The 17,571-nt window shown below is 45.6% G+C and overlaps 1 pseudogene; it reads left to right on the forward strand.

Moving 5' to 3' along the window:
- The first annotated feature begins 260 nt into the window (after window positions 1-260).
- On the forward strand, window positions 261-12,242 carry LOC120229456 (annotated as a pseudogene).
- The last annotated feature ends 5,329 nt before the right edge of the window (window positions 12,243-17,571 follow it).

The following is a 17,571-nucleotide window of genomic DNA, read 5'->3' on the forward strand; positions in this document are numbered from 1 at the left end:
GTCTGACTTAATGTTAATAAAAGAATACATAAAGCTAAATCACAAATGAACAGGCTAGCCTTGACGACAGGCTCAGTGGATATCACTTGCTTGGTGTAATTTGAGCAACTCTTCCTCTGAGCTTAACGTGACTTTTACTGAAGAGCTTCTTTCTAATGAGAGAGGAAAGTGGTAACTCGCTAATACTTTAGCAAGAGTGAGTTTGTCGTGAGGAACCAGCAGAAAAAGAAGACAGATCTGAGAGCTGCACAAACGTTGGAATGAAGATAGGTGGGAACCTGGAAGTGAAGGAGGAAGAGGGCCTGAAGGCAAGTTTGTTCTCATCCTGCAAGGTCACCTCTTCCAACGAGCTTGTTCTGGGTTAAAAGGAAGGGCCACACCCAGTCCTAGCCTCTGTTTTGTAGCAGTATATTGGGACATGTGTATTTCCTTGTTTCTGCACAACAGGGGTGCCTCAGACTTGCAGACATAAACAGCAAATCCTGCAGCCTGATACTCCTGAGTGAGGTTTGGACCACAGGCCCCCACTGGGATCAGAGAACAGCTAGCCTTACTAAAAACTGAGCCTCCCTGAGCAAATATGTTTTGAATTCCAAAGTTAGCATGAGGTATCTAAGAAAATAAATGTAGGCGGAAATAACTGTTAGTAGGAACAGAACCTCTCTATTTGTTCTGTGGGCTTAGGGGCCTGGAGAAAGCCCTTCTCTTGCAAACATAACAGCCTGTAGGATTTGGAGAAAAAAGCAACAAAATGGCCATAAAGGGTGCACCTCTGGATTATCTGCATTCCTTGTATTCCAAAATGTTCCTCTATACAAAAGAGCTTAGATCACATGGCATGGCCATCCACCCATCCAACCATCATCCACTTATCCACCCATCTGTCTGTCCATCCATCCATCCATTCATCTTCCACCTACCCACCCACTGTCCATCTGTCCACCCATCTATCCACCTATCCACTCACCCATCAAACACTACTTGTTACCCATTACATATATGAAGCTAAGGACAACCAGCTACATATACTCATGTACTCACTGTGTGAGCAGGAAGTAGGCAGTTCTTCTCTTTTAGCAAAGGAAATAAGTGACAGACATAATAAGGCCCAGTAAGATAGACATAAAGAGCACAGACTCTGTGGGCACCTTGGTGGCTCAGTCGATTGAACATCCAACTTCAGCTCAGGTCATGATCTCCCAGTTTATGAGTTTAAGCCCCACATCAGGCCTGGCTTTCTGCTGTCAGTGCAGAGCCCCCTTCAGATCCTCTGCCCCACTCTCTTTACCCCTCTCCCACTTGACTGTGTCAAAAATAAACAAACATTAAAAAAGAAAAAAGAGCACAGACTCTGAGGTTAGCCATCCTTTTCTGGCCATGTAGGAAAGCTGTCTAGCCTTTTGGTGCCTCAGTTCCCTCTTCTGTAAAATGAGAGAACAATAATAGCTCTTATTCTACGGGCTTCCTGCAAGAACTGAATGAGACAATGACTGTCAAGTGCTTAGAACAGTGATGCCTGGAATATATAATGTTTTCAACAAATTTTAGCTAGTATTTTTCAAAGTAGGAAGACCCCAGTGAATTCTGTGGAGTCTAAGAGGTAGTGGGAAGGGGCAGTTTCCTAAGGGGCAGAAAGATGTGTCAGAGGTCGGGGCACCTGGGTGGCTCAGTCAGTTAAGTGTCTGACTTTAGCTCAGGTCATGATCTCACGGTTCCTGGGTTTGAGCCCCGCGTCGGGCTCTGTGCTGACAGCTAGCTCAGAGCCTGGAGGCTGCTTCAGATTCTGTATCTCCCTCTCTCTCAGACCCTCCCCTGCTCACGCTGCCTCTCTCTCTCTCTGAAATAAATAAAACATTTAAAAAAAAAAAAGATGTGTCAGAGGTCATGACCAGGTTCTGGGGACACTTTACAAATGCCCCAGCCATCGGCATGGAGGGAACAAGTTGGTTGGCGAAGGAGAGTTAAGTTAAATTTGTAAACATTTTTTTCAAGTTTATTTATTTACTTTGAGAGAGAGAGAGAGAGAAAGAGGAGGAACAGAGAAAGAGGGAGAGAGAGAATCCCAAGCAGGCTCCTCTCAGCACAGAGCCCAATATGGGGCTCAAACTCACAAACCGTGAGATCATGACCTGAGCCAAAATCAAGAGTCGGACGCTTAACCGACTGAGCCATCCAGGTGTCCCAGAGGGGGGTAAGTTAAAACCTAGGGTTTTCTCAATGTTTGTCTTCATGTTCTCAGAGGTCTAGCAACAGTTCAAGCCAATAGTCCTGCCTAAAAGCATCGCGGCAGGGAGAGCCAGGGGATGGGGGAATGTCCCCAGGAAGAACGGTGGGGGGCAGATCAGAAGACCTGTGCAGCAGAAATCCTGCACGATCCTGATAAGGGCAAACCATCAGCCAGAGAGTCTGCCAAGGCTTTGAGAGAAAGAATAAATCAGAGCCTGTGGGCCTGCCGGGCCCTGGCTCTTCTCTATTAAATATTCCCGGAGGAAGCAGCTGATAAGGAGAAGTTGAAGGAGAGAAAATTGCCAGGTCTAAGGCCAAGGGTTTCATCAACATGGCCACTTCTACAAACCCACTGGAATGTCTGGAGGAGAGAGAGACCCTGGCTAGGAACCAGACATCTGGGTGATACAGAGAGACCAGATACAGAGAGAGGAGTGAACGCCCTAAAGATGTCCCATGGGCTTCTCTTGGCCAGCTCGTTCCGGGAACACGGGAGTCAGGGCTAGGATGGGGAGGATGCTGTGATTCATGGGAAGAGCCTCCTCCGACACTGGAACCTGCAGTTAAGTCTCTGTGGAACTCTTTCTGTATATCTTGAAGGTGAGGACCCACCACCTGCCCTCCTCCATCTAGGAGGGATGTGATAGATGTAAGCCCGATGAAGACTGGAAACCCAGAACAAGAGAAGGAGGGATTGCTGACGAATTCTGCCTGCAGGTCCTGATTCCGCTCTGGGAGAGAGACAGGCTAGGAAGACGGTGGTTGTCTCCAAGGTTATGCAGAACAAGGCTCCCTGCTCTAGAGCCACACAGCCCTGAGGCCCTGGCAAGGCTGCCCCAAAAGTGCTGGGATAAATTGGCCGAGCTTGTCCAAGATGCGCCATGCACACGACACCCAGAGAATCCATCCTGTCCCTTAAGATACATCAGTCTTGGCTCAAATACCAATTCACAGACTCATCAAAACTACAAATCACTCCCTCAGATGTCTGCAGATGCTGAGGCTTGTTCATGGTCAGCCCTGAGGCTGGCTTCCCATTCCCATTGAATTCCACTTCTACCTCTGCTGCCTGTCCCATAGATGCTGTCCTGGTTTCAAGCCACAGCCGCCTGTACGTGGAGCTCGGGTTTCCCACCAAACCCGTGTGAATGCTTGTGGACTGGGAGGGGCGGGGGTCGAGGTTGTGGAGGGGCGAGGAAGCACGGGGGCAGGGCGTCCGGCCAGCACAGAGCAAATGGTTGCAGATCGTTAAGTGGACTTCCTTGTTCTTAGCAGTTTGTTGTTCTCCCAACCTCGGGGCTTGTCATCTTTCGTTTCTCATCAGTCCCTCCACCACTAACCTTTGTCGGCTCTCCCCCTCCCCGGGGCTCCCGTTAAATTCTAATTCCAAAAAATTTAATTGTTAATTAAATCAATTTTATTTTTTAACTTTATGTATTTTTTGAGAGAGACAGAGAAACAGAGAGGGAGAGAACCCAAGCAGTCTCCGCACTGTCAGCCCAGAGCCTGACACAGGGCTTGAACTCATGAATGTGAGATCATGACCTGAGCACAAACCAAGAGTCGGACACTCAACTGGCTGAGCCACCCGGCACCCCAATTAAACAAGTTAATTTTTAATGTGCTTGTCTTCAGCTAAGGCATGATTCAGGATCTCACCTTTTTCTCTAGATATTTAACAGGGTCTGTTCTCTGACAAAGACAGGCCCCTCTAAGATAGGCCTGACTGTGAGGGGCCACAGAAGGGGAGGGCCGTTGCTTTTTCTGGGGGGCCATGGAAGAGCTAAGACTTCTTGGGCCCTGTGAAATATGTGTGGCTGGTTCAGGAGACAAAGGTGGGCTGACAAGTCCTTCTCCTTCCTCTGCCTGGGGAAACATTCCCTGCGCAGGTGGGAAGAATCACACACTTGTGTCCTCTCCAAAGATCAGGGAATAACTTTGGACCATGGTGGTGGGTGCTCTTTCCAGATTAGATGCTAAATCAAAGAAGCTAACCTGACACCTGGAGGTCGCCCCTGACAAAGGTATTTCTTTTAGTAAATATCAAACAAACCTTTAACCCTCACTGGAAAAAAGGTAGTAGAGAGGTTCAGAGTCACTGCGAGGACTACTGCCTTGCCAAGCCATCCCTAGAAAGGGGAAGTGGCCGTCTCTCGCTGTCCATTCACTGTCCACCCCAGGAGATATACAAGACGACAAAATGGACTTGCTGGATGTCGAGGGTCCAACAACTCTTACCTCAGTATAGACTGGCCCTGGGCTGAGATTTACAGTATAGACTGGCCCTGGGCTGAGATATACAATCCCAGTTAATCTTTAGAGAGAATCTTCAGAGATTCCCTAAGAGATTTCTCTCCATTATATGGATGAAGACACCAAGGCTTGGACAGGTGAAGAGATGAGCCCAAAGTCTGAATTCTGTTTGCCTTCCTCCAAATCCCAGGGGTTTTCTGTTAGCACCCCACCCCGCGCTCATCCCACAGTGACTGATGCAGAGGGAGCAAAGCTGAGAAAAGCACGGGACAGACAGTTCCTGCAGCTGCAGAATGCAGAGGGGACAGGAATGCTGAGACCCTCGGAGGTCTGCCTCCACAGCCTGTACCTTTAGTGCTTAGATTTCCTTCAGTTCCTGGTAGGGCTCCTGGGGAAAAACCCTAATCTGTCTCAACTGAACAAAAGGCAAGGGTATTTTATTAATGTCTTGTCAGGAGAGTGTCCGCTGGGATTTCGAATACCCTCTAACTTCTATGGCAATTGTAAAATACGATCATGCCTTTTCCCTCCAAAATTATACCTGGCAGTCATCCTATGTTAGAATCCTCACAGATCAGGGCACTTATTCAATCACTTTATGTTGAACAACAAGATGAAGACATAGCATTAGCATTGCTTGAGATGGCTTAAGACTAGCATTAAAAATCAATGCTACCCCACACTATATTTTAAAAAATAAGTGGTTATTTTATGAGATCACAAATAAGGAAAGGCTTCCTGTGGCTTGGGGTAAATTTTCCAACGACAACATCACATCTAGATTCCAAAAGTGCTGAATGTCAAGCAACCTGGGTGGATATGCAGATGATGTGCTCTGGAAAGCTGGCCTGAAGACCAAGGCACTGATGCATAAGGCACCTTGGAAGAGTCTCATTAAAAGTATTGCTTTGGGAGTGGGTAAAGGCCCTATGTCTGCATTGTTAACATGATGTGATTTTTAAATACAGTAAAACCTTGGTCTGCGAGCATAATTTGTTCTGGAAACATGCGTCTAATCCAAAGCACTTGGATATCTAAGCGAATTTCAAAAACCACTGGCTCAGTTATGATCATGTGACATTTGGCCTCATGTAGTACTCATATCGCAAGACATCACTCACTTATCAAGTTAAAATTTATTAGAAATGTTTGTTCATCTTGTGGAACACTTGCAGCACAAGTTACTTGTAATCCAAGGTTTTACTTATATCACTTAAACTATTAACATATTAATCAGTGTTTACAAATTAATAAACAGCATTTATGATTTTTTATACATAATTAAAATATACTATTATATGCAGATAATTATCTCATTTGTTTATATCTATTGATATAAATATGAACCCTCTATTCACATATATATGTACACACACACATACATTTTTATATCCACATCAATAGAATCCTCTCTTAAAGTCTCATTGGGTAAATGGGGATAATCTAATATTTGGAGTCACCTCACACGTAGTAGTCAGTCAGTGTCTTATATCTACGACTTCACCCTGACTCATACACACTTAAGCCTAACACACAGGGGTACCTGGGTGGCTCAGTCTTGTAGGCATCCAACTCTTGGTTTCGGCTCAGGTCATGAATTCAGGGTTCATGAGTTCGAGCCCCACATTGAGCTCTCTGCTGATGGTGCAGAACCTGCCTGAGATTCTCTCTCTCCCTCTCTTTTTCTCTGTCCTTCCCACATCTCGCTCACTATCTACATAAATAAACTTAATAAATTTTTTTTTTTAAAAAAAGCTTAACACAGTCTGTCCTCAGTCAAATGCTGTTGAGTTGTTGGTGTCATTTTAGAGATACAGTAAGAGAGACTCCAGGAGGTATGAGACCGGGCCAAAGCACACAGCTGATAAAAGCAGAGCTGGCTGCTTCTAGAACAGTTTCCTGACACCTCAGCCAAAGCACAAGCCACTGTATCAAGCTGGAGAGCAAGGACGCGCTTCCTCCTCTGCTGGAAACAGAGTCCCAGCTCAGGGCAGAGACTCTACAATGCCTTGGCTCTCAAGCCACACCACGCGGAGCTGGAGACGAGAAGTTCTGGGATCCAGCCACTGGCCAAAGCGATGCCACACACATAAATTTGCCCTTTTCCTAATTGGTTATCAACTCATCATAGCTGCGAAGGAGAACTGACAACATGTGGTTTAGAAATTCCCACTTTTTTTTCCCCCCGTTTCAAACGTTATCTCTTTTTTCTCACATTCTTTTCAGTACGTGATAAGCAGCACTGCCTGGAAACTCCCTCCCAGCACTTTCTGGGAGGGGCAAGCACCACAGAAAATTTTGAGATGTGTGGGGGTGTACAAAATACGAGGAAAAGGGGTTGGCAGAAGAGGCATTGCCACTAGGTTGCTAATACTGCAAGCTGGCATGTGTTTAGGTCACTGACCCTAAATATAGTCATGTTTAGGGGATGTGTTTCTTTTTAAATTACATTTTATTGAGATTGGGAGATACAGTCTCACAAGTTAAAAAAAAAATGTGGTCTCCCAATATGATTTTAAGAACCCTTTCTTAAAAAATTACTTTAATGCTTCTTTATTTTTCAGAGAGACAGACAGAGTATGAGCGAGGGAGGGGCAGAGAGAGACACAGAATCCAAAGCAGGCTCTAGGCTCTGAGTTGTCAGCACAGAGCCTGACGCGGGGCTCGAACCCATGAGCCATGAAATCATGACCTGAGCCAAAGTCGGAAGCCCAAACTGACTGAACCACCCAGGGACCCCAAGAACAATACTTTAAAGAAAGGTTAACATTCCCTTAAATAAGAAGTGTATGGAGTGTGTGTGTGTGTGTGTGTGTGTGTGTGTGTGTGTGTTGTGTGTGCTTCAGCCGTCCTCAGTTCTGAAAAGTCAAGCTTTCAAAGCTTTCAAATGTCTCTTGGTGGGTCATGATGTAGTCAGAAGAGGGGTTTTTTTTTTTGCCTTGCTGCCTTCCCACCATTCAACTGATCAAAAAGTGCTTCCTGATATCCAAACTTTTCCTTTCCATCCCCTCCCTCAGCCCCAGCCAGCTCCAGAGGTGTCCACTGTAAATCTTCCTCCTAGGGATTCAGTTGGGAACGGCGTGTCTCCTTTGAGGCATTAAAGTCCCAGGATGGTAGAGTGAGAGGAAACTCCAGTGGGTCGTCTGGGGCAAGGCCTTCATTACCGCCATGGAAAAAGTCTCCAGTACCAAAGGTGGCAGCGGTGACACGTCAGGGCAGACTCTGAGAATGCTGCTTGGGGGTTGTGGGAAAGGATCTCCTGACTGGGGACTGGGTCCCAGCACCATGCTCCTCTCGGCCTTACCTCTTCCCCGACCCTCTGCTCCCAGATCCACGTCTCTGAACTGGCCTCGAGAAACCTGCCTCTGAGCGTGGCTGTGGGAGAAGACCATTCCAGATCTGGACTGCTGGCATGGGCAGGGGAGTACTTCCACTTCCTGAGTGTGAATCACCGTTGTCAAGAGCGAACATTTACTATGACCCCCTTCTGAGTGACAGCATTTAACTTACTACAGACTTACTGCTTCAGGGGGACCAAAAGCCAAAAAGCAGTTGCTAATTCTCAGCATGATCTAGAATGTTGGTATACACATCATTCCTTTCTTCCTGGATTTACGTGCACGTATAAGTTGCCACCTAAACCCAACACGAGTCTCATCATTTCAAAGATCAAGCCCCGATCTACACAGGGCCCTCAGGTTCAGACCCTCCTTACCCCTCCGGCCTCATATTGTACCACTGAGCCCTCTCTCTGTGCATCCAGCTGTCCTGTCTTCTTGCTGGAGACACGTTCTGATCCCTCAGTCCTAGCAGGACCTCCATCCCTGCCTCAGTTACGGACTCTTCTAGCAAGGGATTTAGCAATCCCTACAGAACTTACATAATTGCAACAAGCAATGAACTAGTTGGTGATTTACTCCACATTCCTGAATGTCAGCTCCCAGAGGGCAGTGACTATCTCTGCCTTATCCCTCAAGACCTTAGGGCTGCGCCTTGCATATATAATGAGGACAAAATATTTGTTTGAATGAATAATGAGGGATCAAGGTGTCAGCATGTCTGGGCAGCCACTCTGAATATTGGAGTGCGTGCGGCCCAGTTGACTAGCTCCAGGAGCCAGAGAAAGCAGCCTGGGTGGGCAGTAGTGGTGGCCAGAGGACAGGGACTGGGCAGTTCGGCCATGAAGCCTTTCAGGAAAAGACCTCGGGCTGCCCTGCTGGCCGGGCTCTCCCACTGCCGAGCAGAGAGAGCACTCTGGGACTTGTCTTCCTGGGTCCACGTTTTTCCTGAGCCACATGAGACTGGAAGGATAAACAGCTTAGGAAGAAACACAACATTCTTATTCCTTGAAAGTCTTGGAAGTTCTCATGAGAAACAGGACAAATTGGAGTGGCCCAACTCATTTTTCACCCGGCACAGCACAGAAGAGACCCTGGTCATCTGGGGGCAGGAGGAGAGTCCTGCGAGTATCTGGGGCTCCCACTGAAAGAACACTGCCGGCTTTGGCATCAGAGATACTTGGGTTCAAATCTCTGTTTCCACTTGCTAGCCGTGTGAACCGAGGCAAGTGACTTAGCCTCTCCTTGAACTTCAGTAGACTTTATTTGTAAAATGGGCATAATCCCTGGGTTACCATAGGAATGAACAGATCTAAGCAAGGCACGTGATGCAGGGGAGGGCACTATAAATAAAGAAGAGCCAAAATTATTGACAGTTTATCACTCCGTTAGCTCCTAGAGGGATGTTTAGCTTTGATTATTGTGAATTTTGACCCTTCTTTTTATAAGGGGTTATATAATAATCCACCCTGAGGCAGGAGTTTATATAACTGTTAGAAAGTTTGTTTCTCAAATATTAGAACATATTGTTTTTTTCCTTTTAACAGCTCATTGGCCACACTAAGTCCAATGACAGTGCCGATTGAGCTTTATGGTTGGGATTACCTGCAGCAATCAATGCCCTCTTGGCTTCGGGAGAAGGCAGGCCCACTCCACTCCCCTGTCCTGGAAACGCGGGGCTCAGGTGCGGAGGCCTGTCACCAGGTAACTTTAGAAAGAACACACACAGAGGCGTGCATTCCTGAGCCATGAGCATGGGCCTTTTGTTTGTCCTCTCCTTATAAGGAGGGAGTTATCAGTCCTGCAAAAAGGTCACTGCTATTTCTCTCTCCACAAGTGGCTGAAATCAGCTCTTTTCCTCAAAGGGCTGGGAGGATGATTAAATGGTAAATACGCCAGCACTCAAGATACTCAGTTATGAGGATGTTGACAGATCCTTGTGGCGGAGCTGGGTTTTGGGGTTTTTATCAGATCCTAGGGACTCTCAGCAGATGTACTTGGATGCATCCCCAACCCCTCCCTGCCAGGGGCAGGCAAGCCTGATGACCCACTTTTACAGCCGGAGAGCCAGCTACAAAGTTGGCCCAGCTGAAGGCGCTGGAGCCAGAGCTCTGTCTGCTCTCAGCCATCCCTCTTTGCTCCTTCTGCCCTTCCCTCACCAGTAGCCCGTGAGCACTGATGTGTGCGGCCAGTGGCTGCTGTGAGGAGCAGGGAGCCTAGAACATGGAGGGTGCTCCTTTCCCTCCCCTCAGAAGGGTCAGCTCTTCACACCTCACCAGAAGCAAGGACGTAAGGCGGCTGCCCTGGGGTCTCCAAAGCTTGAGCCTCACTTGCCCATTGAAGCCCCTGTCCTGTCCATCCCTCTCCTATCCTCAGGGCTCCAACACACCATCTCACACCCAGTGCATGATCTGACGCTGCACAATCTTATATGGGTTAGCCCCACTATGTGCCCAGCACTGCACCCAGACATCAGTGCAAGGGTAAAGTAGAGCTACCATCCTGCCCTCAGGAGCCTTCTTTGTAGTTCAGGAGTGAAAAGACACATGGAGAGTACCTCCATGGGCACCCCTCCGCCCATCTGCCTTCTTTCTATCCCTTGGGCTGACTGACTGACTGACTGACTGACTGATTTATTTATTTATTTATTTATTTATTTATTTTTGAGAGAGAGTGAGCCAGGGAGGTGCAGAGAGAGAGGGGGGAACACAGAATCTGAAGCAGGCTCCAGGCTCTGAGCTGTCAGCACAGAGCCCAACTCGGGGCTCAAACCCAGGAACCTGAGATCATGACCTGACCTGAAGTCAGACACTCAACTGACTGAGCCACCCAGGTGCCTTTATCCCTTGGACTTTTTAAAGCTTTTTTCTTATCAATTTCCTGCTGTCACTTTTCCATACCCTGGGAACTCAGACCAACTTCTCAATGTCCCCTTTGTGGGGACATCTTTTAAAGACCTCCTTGTCTTTTATGGGTTTTATTGTTAATTGCTACAACAACAATAAGAATAACAGGCATGAGGAATTTACAGGTTCCCAAATCTTTCCTTTCAGCACCTGCTGATAAAAAATAAATTGGTGCAACTTTTCTGGGAAAGAAATTGGCAGTATTGCCTTAAAAGATTCACGCGTTTTAGTGCTTCCTGTTCCATCAGTTCATTTGTGCCCTGAGAAGGGCAGGGCCAGTGTGGAGCCTGTTTGGGATTCTCTCTCTCTCTCTCTCTCTCTTAAATAAATAAATAAGTAAGTAAACAAAAGAAAAACCAGGAGACTCTTAAATACAGAGAACAAACTGAGGGTTGATGTGGGGCGAGGGGGAGGGGAAAATAGGTGATGGGCATTGAGGAGGGCACTTGTTGGAATGAGCACTGGCTGTTGTATATAAGCAATGAATCATGGGAATCTACCCCGAAAACCAAGAGCACACTGCATACATTATTGTTACCTAACTTGACAATAAATTATAAAAAACAAACAAAAAATTCCCACAAAACCACAGAACTTTTGCAGTAATATGGAAGATCACTCCATTGAGGTTCCTAGAAAAAAACAAAAAATGTATAATCTCACCAGTAAGAACAGAACGACAAGTTAAGAGATCTCCAAAAGAGTTGGCTGCATACATTAATAGAACAGTTAGGACCAGCTACAGAATGCCCAAATAAACTACACAGAGTGATCTATGGCAGAAAAAAAAGTTCATCCTCTTCCAAATCCTTCTCACAGAAAACTCTCCTAGAAGTGGGGGTTGTGACAGGGCAGAGAAAAGGAACTGGCTTGAGCAGGCTACCTGCCGGAACAACTAATTACCCCCATGAGTGTCCAATTGATTTGGTTAATTCCAGTGATTCTTCATGGACAGAAAGCCCACCATCAAAATACAGTGGATGTTTTCCCCTGAGGTTTCTCAGATCTGTGAGACAATGGCTCACAGCAGGAATTTAAGACTGAATATAGCTTTAACTTTCTGAAGAATGAGAAGCACAGGGACACCTGTAGCTTTTGGTGATGACAGGAGCCTTCCTGTGCTCACCAAGAACTTACAGGAAGGAAAATACATCTCACTGGGCTACTGGGTAGACTTGTTGTGTCTAGTAAAGTCACTACGTAGAAGCAAATTAGAAAAGTATAATAATTGGTTTAACCTGGCTCCAATCATAAAGGTGGTGATCAGAATAATCATCCAAAAAATTATAAATGGTAACAATTCTCAGGTTTTAAAACAAGAAATTAAGTAGATTGTGGGAACAGGAAAATCAAATCAAAATCTTACTTTTGGTTTCAAGATATACTGGTAGTATAAGCTAAGGACGTAGATGCTTATTACAGCTGCATTTGGAGACTTCATCTACTAAAGGGTGTGTTGTTATTTGAAACATACTTGGGCTATATGATGTACAGAAACATGTCTCATCTGAGAATTTAGGCCTATGGAATAAATCAAAACCATCTTTGATCTTGTAAAAACAAAAAAACCATGTAAAGAACCCGCTAACAAAACCTTAACAATGTATTTCACGCTGAAGTGGAAAAATATCCTAAAGCAGTGACTTCCAATTCCAGGGGGTGAAAGTGCCCTGTGGCCACTGCTATTCTTGCAGCATTTGAGATGTATATAGTTATTTGGTAACATTGTTTAAGGACTGCTAAAATACTGCACATCGCCTAAGAATATAATTTATACTATGTGAAAAAGAGTAAGACAGGCTGCATTACTAGGAACGATAAAGACCAATCATCATTAAGATTGTGCCTCAGAAGAAAACACTGAAATGTGCACAGATGTGTTCTCATGTTGAAAAGACATTGAAAGTTTAAAAACATTAGAGCAAACAACACTAAAATGTTTTTTTTTTTTTTACAAATAGTTTATTGTCAAATTAGTTTCTACATAACACTCAGTGCTCATCCCCAAAGTGCCCTCCTCCATGCCCATCCCCCCCTCCCCCCCACATCCATCAGTCCTCAGTTTTTGTCAGCATTCAAGAGTCTCTCATGGTTTGCCTCTCTCCCTTTCCCCCACCATTTCCGCCCTTCTTCTCCCCCTTGTTCCTCCGTCAAGTTCCTCCTAATCCTCCTATACGTGCAAACATAGAGGACATCCAGATGGCCAACAGACACATGAAACGATGCTCAGCATCCCTCCTAAACACTAAAATGTTTTTGTCCACACTGATACTGTGAGTGCAAAGTGCCTTATTTATTAGTGAGCCAATGTGTCATGATACCTGTTAAATTAACATCAGCCAGGCTTTGGCAGGATAAAATCATGAAATTAAACCAAGGGTTTACATTCAGGTAGAATATTATTGTTAAAACTTATTTCACACAATTTTTAAAAGTTGAGAATACTTTTACTGTCTGATGGATTTTTTTGTAAGAATTATGATGTTATGTGTGTATGTATTATCCTATGTAAAAGAGAAAAATGAATATATATTTGTATGAAGCTTACCTGGAAATGTCTGTGAATTTGATTAATTTATATTCAATTTTTTGTATATAGATTTCTAATATTTTCAGTATTATATACACTATTTCTATATCATATAAGCTTCCTTTATTTGGGTAAATTCACTACGTGTTTTTTTCTTAATAGCTGTGTTTGCATCAATCCATCTGCAAAATTGGAAGTGAACAGAAAAATATGAAAGAATCCAAAATGAAGATTTATATACAATATTAATAATTTAAAAATTCTATTATTCTGTAACTTTTGAAAATGATGTTTTTAATAATTTTTAATGACGTAGGAAAATGCTCAAAATATAATGTTAAGTCAAAAAAGAAAAACGATTACCTTCTAAATTACCAATTATAAAATATATGTGTGTGTTTGTGTGTGCGTTATTTAAAGTACACCAGGATGTTAACATATGCATAGCAATTCTGAGTGTTGGGAACATGGGCAATTTTTTTTTTTTTACATTTTTCTATGTTTTCCGGAATAGCTACAATCATTATTTTCTACATGATCAGAAAAAAATTATGGAAAAAGAGAAAAGCATACTTAGAAAAGTTCCTCACATAATAATTAAAAGCATAAAACAGTGGCACCTGAGTGGTTCAGTCGAGTAAGCAACTGACTTCAGCTCAGGTCATGATCTCACAGGTCGTGGGTTGGAGCCCCACATCAGGCTCTGTGCTGACAGCTCAGAGCCCGGAGCCTGCTTCAGATTCTGTGTCTCCCTCTCTTTCCGCCCCTCCCCTGCTCACGCTCTGTTGCTCTCTGTCAAAAATAAATAGACATTAAACATTTTTTAAATAAGCATCAAACAGAGGGGTGACTGTGTGCAGATGCTTTCCATGCGTCTCAGGTATCAAGTGTGTCCTTACAACAGGACTGGGGTAGGTATCAGTGTCCCTGTTTTCTAGATTTAGAAGATACCAAGACTCCACTGGTTAAGTACATTATCCAAGGTCACACAGCTCTCATGGACAGACCAGGATCTGACGGCACACCTGTCTAATCAGAACATCTCAGGCACAACCAGCTTACCTTCATAGTTTGGCACTCACTCCCCACTTCCTGCCTTCTATAGGCTGAACCCACTCTAGTCTAAAGGGACCCTGCCTCCTTGGAAGCTCACGGCCAGCAGGTGGCCCAACGCTGCTTTTAGAGCCAATAAGTATGAATCATGGACGTGCGTTTGCCGCAGCCTAACACTGCATAACCTCCGTCTCTGTCTCCTGTGGACACTCCACCCAGCACTGGTGTCTCTCCAAGCGACACACAGGTCACAAGGAAAAGGCACCTACACCTCTGTCTTTTCTTTGCCTGTGGTCATATCCTTTGGTTTTGACAGTTGAATTTACCAGGCATAAATTCAGAGTTGTGGGGACTCTCTTCCCCACCACTTGGCTCTTGAAAAGCCCACTAGACTGCGGAGATCATGGAGGCTAGGATTAGTGGTGGAACAGCTCTGAGGGCTCCTTCCTGAAGGCTCCCACCAGTAGCTCTGACCCTTGGCTGGTTGTGCAGAAAGTGCCAATGAGCCTCAGGCCCACTGGAGAGAGCTCTGTCAGAAAAGCTCAGTAGGAATGTGCCTGTAGCCCTACTGTGTGCCCCTGGGTAACACACCCGCCTATCTGAGGACAACTGACAGGGGCCCAGGACACAGCCACAGGAAAACCGGGAAGCTCTAACATCAGGTGTGATTAGCCAGAAAGGGACAGGAATCAAAGAACCAGCCGTGGAATTCTTCTCTGCTTCATTTAATGTGGAATCCCTAACACCTAGAATGGTGCCTGGCCCACAGCTGGTACTCAGTAACACTTTTTTAAATGAATGAACAAATTCTATGGGTCCTTGGTGGCTCATCCCCTCTCTTTTAACCTGTGGCGTTTCACTTAGGTGCCAAGAAAGCGGGTGCTGTGTGATGGTGGAAAAAGGCACTGGATAGGGGTGGTTTCTTGCTGTGTGAATTGGGACCAGCTCTCTGTTACTCTGGGCCTCAGTTTACCCTATCTATCAAGTAGGAATAAGACATCATCCCAAGTGGCCAGCAAACGAAAACACGTAGGTTTAAAAACTTTCGTGTATGTGGTGCTTTTTGTCCATAACATGTCGGATTATAGCAGCCCAGGCAGAGACCCTTAATGGGCCCTGTAGACACCCACCCAGGTTTCGGTAAGAAGTCAGTCTCAGAAACCTTTTATTTATTAGGAGTTGCCTGTACTAGAATGAGTCAAGTTATCTGTGTGGGTAGAAGTGTATTTAGAAACTGAGTTCCTGATTTATGTCCAGTATTTCCTAATGATCCATTTAAGGAAAGGGAAATACTCCCATACAGGACCAGTTAACAAAGTCTTGAGAAATCAATAAATCTCTGGCGTTTATCTAACAAACGGGCCAGTTCCTGACTCAGCCTGCTCAAGTCAGGGGCCTTGAGGGAATGTAGTGAGTTCCCTAACCAGATGCAAGAGCTCTTATTTCATCACCGAAATATCTTTGCTGGAAGGCGATGGTGAGCTCCAACAGGCAAACCAGTGTGGCTCCAATCCTCAGGGTCCCTGGGTGCTTGCATTGATGGCCTCCCTATTATCAGATTTCCCCAGTGGCCCTCTCCCCTCCTGTGCTCACCCACAGCCCTGCCCCTCCCCCACATCCCTCTGTACTTGTTGGCTGGGCCTGGACTCTCTTTGATGAGGATTGGTCTTTAAAGAGACAGCGCAGGGGCACCTGGGTGGCTCAGTCGGTTGAGCGTCCGACTTTGGCTCAGGTCATGATCTCATAATCTGTGAGTTCAAGCCCCACATCGGGCTCTGGGTGGACAGCTCAGAGTCTGGAGCCTGCTTTGGATTCTGTGTCCCCCTCTCTCTCTGCCCCTCCCCCACTCACATTCTGTCTCTAAAAAATTAATAAACATTAAAAAAAAAGAGACAGCCGAAATAAACATACACAGTCAAGGGTCAGTTCTGTACCACTAACTGAAGCAGATTTCTTTCCTTGGCTTCTCCATCAGCATAGAACACCCTCCCTCATTATCTGATTCTTGGACGTGGAAGCACAGGAGAAAGGTCTACAAGAAAACATACACCCTACTTTGCCTTTTGTCCATGAAGACCATGGGTCTAGGGTTCGCAGCATGCTGTGCTGAACAGAGCCGTGAATATCTAGGCATCATTTAGTTTTGAACAAACCACTTAACCCCCCTCTCATCAGTTTTCTCATCTGTAAAATGAGGCGGTTAAACTGGACATTTCCAAGTGCCTTTCTAGTCCTAAGAGAATGCTGCCCCTCCATGCCCTAGGCCACCTACACCTGTCTGAAGTCAGTAGCACATCAGGGACTCGCCTCTTGCCCTCCTGAGTGAAGAGAGACCCAGGGTGACATCTGATATAGTACTCTGAGGCTTTCCCTGTCTAAACTCAATTACATGTGAGTCACAGGAAGAGTCACATCTATGTGGGTTCTTGGTCTTTGCTGCTCACTAGCTGTGAGTGATCTTGGAAAATCTTGGCACCTCTGATGCTTTATCTCTAGCCCCCTTTAGTGATAGGCCCTGCCTGGCAGAGTCAGTGGGAAGTTATCGTTTGTTTGCTTTTTTTTCTTTTCATAGAATGATGGATCCTCTTGTCATTGGGGCTCTTGCTTCCTTCTTGCTGAGTCATATCAGGCTGGATGTATTAGGAAGAAGTGAGCCAACGGTAAACTCCACAGGTATCTCAGTTAGGCTCTAGGTGAAGCTGCTGTAGCAAAGAGACCCGCAAATACAGTGGCCTGAACACGTCCAAGTTTAACTTCCCTCTTTTTAATAGAGATCATCAGATAGTCACAGGTAGGAGGTCGGTAAGCCCCTGTCCTCTATAACAGCCCAACTTTCCACATCCTGTTCTTTAGGACCAACACAGAGGCCACTTCCCTTGGAGGTCCCAGAGCCCTCCTGTCCGCAGGGATCACGCACAGTCAGCTGCCCTCCATGGGCTCAGCATACACCGCCCCCCCATGCTAGGTAACTTTGCACCCCCAGACTGGCAGCTCCTTAAGGTCAAGAGTCGTGTCCATGCCACTCTCTTCTCAACTTCAGCAAAGTGCTTGGTTTAGTGCTTGGCACACGGTCGGTTCTCCAGGAGGGCCTGATGTCTCACCCCTCCCCCGCCTCCCCCGGTGAGTGTATTCCTGGAGACTCCAGCCAACCGTGATTAGGAAAGCTGAGGTGTTTGCTTAGTCATCACTGTCTTACATATTTTTCAACTTAATTACCATGCAATTTCTTCACATCCTCCAATACATGAAAGACCAAAAATGCATA

The sequence above is a fragment of the Hyaena hyaena genome, unplaced genomic scaffold, assembly GCF_003009895.1.
Source record: "Hyaena hyaena isolate Hyena2069 unplaced genomic scaffold, ASM300989v1 scaffold_32, whole genome shotgun sequence".
NCBI classification, from domain to species: domain Eukaryota; kingdom Metazoa; phylum Chordata; class Mammalia; order Carnivora; family Hyaenidae; genus Hyaena; species Hyaena hyaena.